At 41.9% G+C, this 7,162-nt stretch overlaps 1 long non-coding RNA gene across 3 annotated transcripts in view; it reads left to right on the top strand.

The window, feature by feature from the left end:
• Positions 1–717: 717 nt before the first annotated feature.
• The window catches only part of LOC107126973 (uncharacterized), a 58,898-nt gene continuing 52,453 nt past the window's right edge, over positions 718–7,162 (top strand). For all 3 annotated transcript variants that reach the window (XR_012429124.1, XR_001484152.4, XR_012429126.1), the window contains exon 1: positions 718–984. This is a non-coding gene — a long non-coding RNA (uncharacterized lncRNA). The remainder of the gene's footprint in view (positions 985–7,162) is intronic.

The raw sequence follows: 7,162 nt of genomic DNA, 5'->3' as shown, positions 1-7,162 counted from the left end.
GGTTTTAGCAGTAGTATTTCCATTTACAAAATACAGTGATTCTCGATTGCTAAAAATGTCAAATCCTAGAAAACATAGCATTTCTATATACGTGATGTTAACATGGTTCTCGAACAGTTGTTGATGGAAGATTCATTTTATGAATCTGATTTTTCCAAAATAGACGATTTTGATGTTAGTTCTGTTTAGAAATAACTCCAATAAAAGTTTTTATATTTTATTTTCACGTTGAAAATTAGTCGAACTTGCTTCAGCCTCAAAGAGTGTGTTTATGTAAAATTAAGTGAGCACTGGCAGCGAGCTGCACTTTTTTTTCCTAAACGGGAAAAGGTTAAGAAATTAATTCCTGAAAAGTTACATAATTTCTCCAAGTTTTGAGAATATATCTGAATATGGAAGCTGGCTTTGATAAATGAAAAGAAGAAACAACTCCCTCAAGGAAAATGAACCTGGTTTTCATTGTTGTCTGAAGATAGCATTTCTGCAGATGCTAATAAAAGTGACCTAAAAGATATAAACATATAAACTTATTGTGATGGTTAACATTAGGTGTCAACTTGACTGGATTCAGGGATTCCTAGATAGCTGGTAAAGTCTTGTATCTGGGTGTGTCTGTGCGGGAATTTCCGGAGAAGATTGACATTTGAATGGTGCACTGGGAGAGGAAGACCCACCCTCAATGTGTGTGGGCTCTATCCAATCGGCTGCAAGCGCGGCTGAAACAAAGCCAGCGAAGAAGGGGAATCAGCCTGCTTGCTGCATCTTCTGTATCTCTGTCTACCGGAGCTGGACTCTTGCTTCCTCTCCTCCTGCCCGTGGACTCCAGATTCTTCGGCCTTTGGACTCTGGGACTGCACCAGTGGCTTGCAGGGGGGTCTCAGGCCTTCACCACTGACTACAGACTGCACTGTCGGCTTCCTGGTTTTGAGGCTTTTGTTTCCTCAGCTTACAGACGGCTATCCTGGGACTTCACCTTGTAATTGTGTGAGCCAGTTCTTCCTAATAAACTCATATCTATATCTATCTATATCTGTCTGTCTATCTATCTATCTATCTATCTATCTATCTATCTATCTATCTACTATTGGTCTGTCTCTCTGGAGAACCCTAATACACTTATAAAGTATAATAGAAAATCCCTGAAATGAAAGCAGTGTCGTGGTTCTAGTCCTTGTTGTGCTCTAACAGTATTTGCAATCTGGGTAAAATCATTTCACTTGCCTGGGCTTCAGTTTCTCCATCTGTGAAAGGAGCCAGTGGGGGCAAGTTGATCTTCTAGGCCATTAGTTAGCGGTTAGTCTAGTTAGTGTTAATGGCAGAAATTTGAGGCTGTAGAAGAGACACCCTGGTTTGAATACTGATTCTGATACTAACTGACCAAGGGACCTTGGGTAAATTACTTAATATCTCTGTGCCTTAGTTTCTTCATTAATTAAGTGGGGATAATGGGGAAACATGCTTCATGAGGGCTAAATTAGATAAAATTTACAGAGCACTTAGCATAGGGTCTGATATTTTAAAAACTCTCAATAAATGCTAGCTAGTATTAGTAACAGTCTATGCTTTTTCTAAATGAAATGTTTTGTGCTCATCTCTTGGTAATATAATTGTTCTGCATAAATTGGACTACAGCACAGAGCAGCCTGCTCTGAAAGGATAAGCAGCTCAGGAGATTGCCAAGAGGATTTCAAATGGCGAAATATAATAATACATACATTATTTTTAGACTGGACACAGTGGTTCATGCCTGTAATCCTAGTGCTTTGGGAGGCTGAGGCAGGAGGATCCTTTGGGGTCAGGAGTTCAAGACCAGCCTGGGCAACTAGTAAGATCCCGTCTCTACAAAAAGTAAAAACATTGGCTGGGTATAGTGGCACATGCCTGTAGTCCTAGCTACTCAGAAAGCTGAGGAGGGAGAATCTCTTGAGCCTAGGAGTTGGAGGCTACAGTGAGCTATGATCATGCCATTGCACTCTAGCCTGGATGACAGAGCAAGACCCCGTCTCAAATAAATAAATAAATAAATAAATGAGCTATTCAGAACACTTTACATATATTTAGTCCTCACAACAAATCTCTCAGATAAGTAGAATATGTTGGTTCCTTAGCCATAGTCCAAACCAAAAGCTCATTACAGGCAACCCTCCACTTTGCCTGCATCATGAATCTCCTCTCTTGAGGGTTGAGGGTAAGGGATGGAGTATTGAGAGGGTAGAGCAAGGGGTGCTGGCAAATTACAGCCAGCAGAGAAGACACCTCTTCCTCTGAGCAGTAGGTGCTGAGCCACAGCAGAGCGGGTCATGGGAAAGGGGAAGCTGGCCTGGGGCAGGTGGCGGGAACTGGAGAATGGAGCCAAGGGATTATGGAAGGCCAGCTGGAAGTCAGTGTAGGTGGAGAGCTGTTATTGGAGCTGTGGACCAAGGTTGTTTTTTAGGTACTTCCTATGTAAGTAGGCCTGCCCCATTTAAAGGGCTAGGAATGGGGTGGACACTGGGCAGCAGCTTATAGATCTAGGAATAGGTAAAACAAGTTTCTAAAAATCTCTGATATCGTTCTAGGATAGTGCTTGAAAGATCACTATAGGACCAGGTGTGGTTGCTCACTCCCATAATTCCAGCACTTTGGGTGGCTGATGCAGGCGAATCACCTGAGGTCAGGAGTTCGAGACCAGCCTGACCAACATGGTGAAACCCCATCTCTACTAAAAATACAAAATTAGCCCACATGCTGGTGGTGCACATGCCTGTAATCCCAGCTGCTTGGGAGGCTGAGGCAGGAGAATCACTTGAACCCGCGAGGCAGAGGTTGCAGTGAGCTGAGATTGCGCCACTGTACTCCACCCTGGGCAACAACAGCAAAACTCTGTCTCAAAAAAAAAAGCAAGATCATTGTGAATCCTCTGCCTTACAACATATGAAGCACGTAAGAACTACGGTCTTCCATCTTCTGTCCACAAAAGTAATACTCACAGGGCCAAACTTAGAAACTTGGTGCATCAGAGATATCTGGCAAGATTCCCCCCCGGCCCTTTATGCCCTTATGAAGGGCATCTGCCCTCCCACACGATTCTGTTGTAGAAAGCAGTGTCTTAGACAGGGATTGAAACAAGGGTGGCCACTGGAGTGGACCAGTTTGGGGCAGCCAGCAAAGGCAGCCAATCCTGGGATTGGGCACATGTGTATGAGATAGTCCTATCTGAGGAGCTCTGCCTGGGAGACTACTTCAAGCAAGTTTGAATGGAGAGTTAGAGGAAGAGCCAACTGTTGGTAGGGAGAAGAAACTGATGTTGCACACAAAGATACACAGGGCCAGAGAGTAGGAGGCGCCCTAGCAAGAGAGCACAAGAATGGAGATCTTGACATCTTGTAACTGAGGAGGGTGACAAAACTACTCAGATCCGAGGCCTGTCTTGGATCTTGAATGGGAGGGAGCGGGCTGCTCTTGATTTCTATGAGATTCTTCACCTGTCTCTTACTCCCATAATTATGTTACTAACAAACTCCATTACTTAAGTGGTTTGGAGGAATTTCTATCCCTTGCAACCAAAAGAACATAACGAATGTCAGTCTTGGTCTTAGTGTGTATGAACTGGAACCGTGTGGGAAAATGTAATTTACCAAACTATGTAAAGGAGAAAGTCTCTTCCAGGGGACACAGCTGATGCAGGAGTAAAGACACAGAAGGCCAAGGTGAGGCCAGAGAGTGGTGGGAAAATCAGTGTGACCAGAGGGAAGGATGGAGGAGGATGACAGACTGTGAGGGTGGAATAGCAGGATCCAGATTGTCGGGGGTCTGCTTGTCATGCTGATGCTTGGACAAGATGCTTAAGCCGCGGGGAGGATGGGCACATGATCAGATTCACCTCTGCTCATTCCCTTCAGGTTAGTTACAAAGAGCAGTTAATGTTAATAAAGACACACACTGAGAAGGAGGCCAAGAATGTATCACATCAGCTGTGTATTCAGGTCTTGTGGAGAAACAGAATGTCAGTCAGGACACAGTTAACAGCTCTAGGGAATTTAAATTGAGGCTTTAAAAACAGTATTTTAAATTCTAAATGATGCCATTTTGCTTTTCACAACTTGGCATTCCAATCACAGAATTGCCCCCTTGCACCATTTTCCTACTTAAAGTTTCCAGGGCTTGAATGAAAGACGTGTAAGGAATATTTTCAAATTGTCTTTTACACTTAAATTCAAATGTTCATGTTTAATGAACCACAGACCACTGATCTAAACCAGAGAGCATTAATTGTTCTAGGGCTAGTGTGAAGTCAGCATTAGTGTGCGGCAGGGAATTCATTTGATCACACTGTTTAAATTATAGGCTGTTTGTCCTTCATGAAGCATGGCAAGAAAGGCCTGGGTAATATGTGGTAATTAAAATAATCATAAAAATGTTTTCTTCGTTTTCTAGTTACTAAGCACTGTGGCTTATAAAGACTGAATCACTCTGTGATGTGATGGACTTCTTATTTTTATGATACTACAGGAATGATTTTAAAAACATAGTAAACTTTAAGGGCTAGAGAAAAAAAAAATGATCTGTATTGGGCCCCAAAAGCTTAGTTTCGTAAGCTTTAAAGGAAAACACTCTAAAAAATAATTTAATCTAATGTCTCAAACAAGGGCAATACACACAGCAGGTTGCTTTCCCACTGTAGTTTCTATGATGAAAATTGTTTATAACTTCTAAAAAATCGCTGTTTGCAAAGCTCCCACAATGCTGGTCAGTGTTGTAAATTGGTGCATACTTTCGGGAGGGCTATTTGATGATGTGTACCAGAGACCTTATAAATGATCACATACTTTAACTTAGACATTCTACCTCTAGGAATAGTATCCTAGGGATCCTAATCAGAGAAATTTCAAGATTGTTATCCAAGGATGTTTATAACAGCATTATTTATGCTAGAGCCAAACTAAAAACAACAAAAAGATCCAAATAGAGGGAACTTGTCACATAAATGATGACAGAGTGATACGATGAATGTTAAGAAGTCATAAAAATGTTGTTTCAAAGAATATTTATTTATTTTTTTTTTTTTTTTTTTTTTTTTTTTTTTTTTTTGAGACGGAGTCTCGCTCTGCCGCCCAGGCTGGAGTGCAGTGGCCGGATCTCAGCTCACTGCAAGCTCCGCCTCCCGGGTTCACGCCATTCTCCTGCCTCAGCCTCCCGAGTAGCTGGGACTACAGGCGCCGCCACCTCGCCTGGCTAGTTTTTTGTATTTTAAAGTAGAGACGGGGTTTCACCGTGTCAGCCAGGATGGTCTCGATCTCCTGACCTCGTGATCCGCCCGTCTCGGCCTCCCAAAGTGCTGGGATTACAGGCTTGAGCCACCGCGCCCGGCCTCAAAGAATATTTAATGTCATGGAAAATTACAACACAACTTTGAGAAAAGAAGGACATAAAACTGCATACGCATATATATATATACACATATGCAATAAAGTTTTGAATATGCATTTATATATTTTTAAAAATACTTTAAAAGAAAACCTGGAAGAAAATAACACCGAGTTGAAATAGGAAATAATCAAAATGTTAACAGCATTTATCTGTTGATAGTAGGATAAGATCTGTTGATAGTATGATAAGTGTTTTAATATTTTCTTTTTAAATTTCAAAATATTTAGCAATGTGTATATGCTATTAATAATCAGAAAAAAGTATATTTAAGCCACATACTATATATGTGTATATATATAAATACATATATATATATATATATATATATATATTTTTTTTTTTAGATGAAGTCTCACTCTGTCGCCCAGGCTGGAGTACAGTGGCACAATCTTGGCTCACTCCTACCTCAGCCTCCTGTGTAGCTGGGATTATAGGCACGTGCCACCATACCCAGCTAATTTTTGTATTTTTAGTAGAGATGGGGTTTCACCATGTTGGCCAGGCTAGTCTTGAACTCCTGACCTTAAGTGATCCGCCTGCTTTGGCCTCCTCAAGTGCTGGGTATTACAGGCATGAGCCACCGCGACCAGCCTACAAAAAATGTTATTTAGGTTAGTCTTTAGTTGAAAGGATAATTATATTCAGAAAACAAAGAACAGAGACAGAGGTTTTCACTACTTTCAACCTATTGACACCATTACAGGGAACAAGCAGGTGACCTGATTTGCATTTCTGTTCTTTTTCCAGCTTACTCCTTGGGAGAGGTGACAAAGGCAAACCCAAAGTCAGTTTCACTAAAATCTTCAAGGCCTTCTCTTTGTCATCACCATTGCTAACAGTTAACAAGCTTGTACCAGGTGCCAGGCATGGTTGGAAAGGTTTTGGATATATTGCCAATCAACCCTCGTAACAGCCCTTTGAAATAGATAGTATTATTTTTCCTATTTTACTGATGAAGAAGCCAAGAAATAGAGAAACTTGTTCAAGATCACACAGTTAGTAAGGGGTGGAGCTGGATTCAGACCCCAGGCAACCTGACATGTTGGAATACAATGCCCAATGCCACATGCCTCTGAGAAAGCAACACAGAATATTGGAATTTTGGAATTACAGAAGACCACAAAAGTTTTGTTTTTTTGGGTTTTCTGAGACAGAGTCTCTCTCTGTTGCCCAGGCTGGAGTGCAATGGTGTGATCTTGGCTCACTGCAACCTCCACCTCCTGGGTTCAAGCAATTCTCCTGCCTCAGCCTCCTGAGTAGCTGGGATTACAGGAACCCACCACCACACCTGGCTAAGTTTTTGTATTTTTAGTAGAGACAGGGTTTTGCCATGTTGGTCAGGCTGGTCTCGAACTCCTGACCTCAGGTGATCCACCTGCCTTGGCCTCCCAAAGTGCTGGGATTACAGGTGTGAACCACCGCACCCAGCCATTGTTTTAAGAAAAGGAATTTTTTTTCACATCACACTCTGTGTAATTCCAACATGTAAAACTTTTTAAAAGGAGGATTTACTTCCAGTCTAGCTTAGGTAGAGACTGTGCTTCTGCCTCATTTCCTATCGAGGTCACTGTGGTGCCTTTGTTTTGTGCAACTCTTCTGGGAAACTATTGTCCCACTCCAATCACTTCTACTTAGAGATGAGAAACCTGGGCCCGGAGCTTTAAAAGACCCTCCCCAGGGCACCCATTTAGTATGTGCATAAGCCAGTGCTTTTCTAGTACTACCTCATGGTACACATATACATTATTCAGAA

The sequence above is a fragment of the Macaca fascicularis genome, chromosome 1 (genome assembly GCF_037993035.2).
Source record: "Macaca fascicularis isolate 582-1 chromosome 1, T2T-MFA8v1.1".
Lineage (NCBI taxonomy): Eukaryota > Metazoa > Chordata > Mammalia > Primates > Cercopithecidae > Macaca > Macaca fascicularis.
The sequence above is the reverse complement of the archived record's forward strand: the minus strand, read 5'-3'. Positions and strand labels throughout refer to the sequence as shown.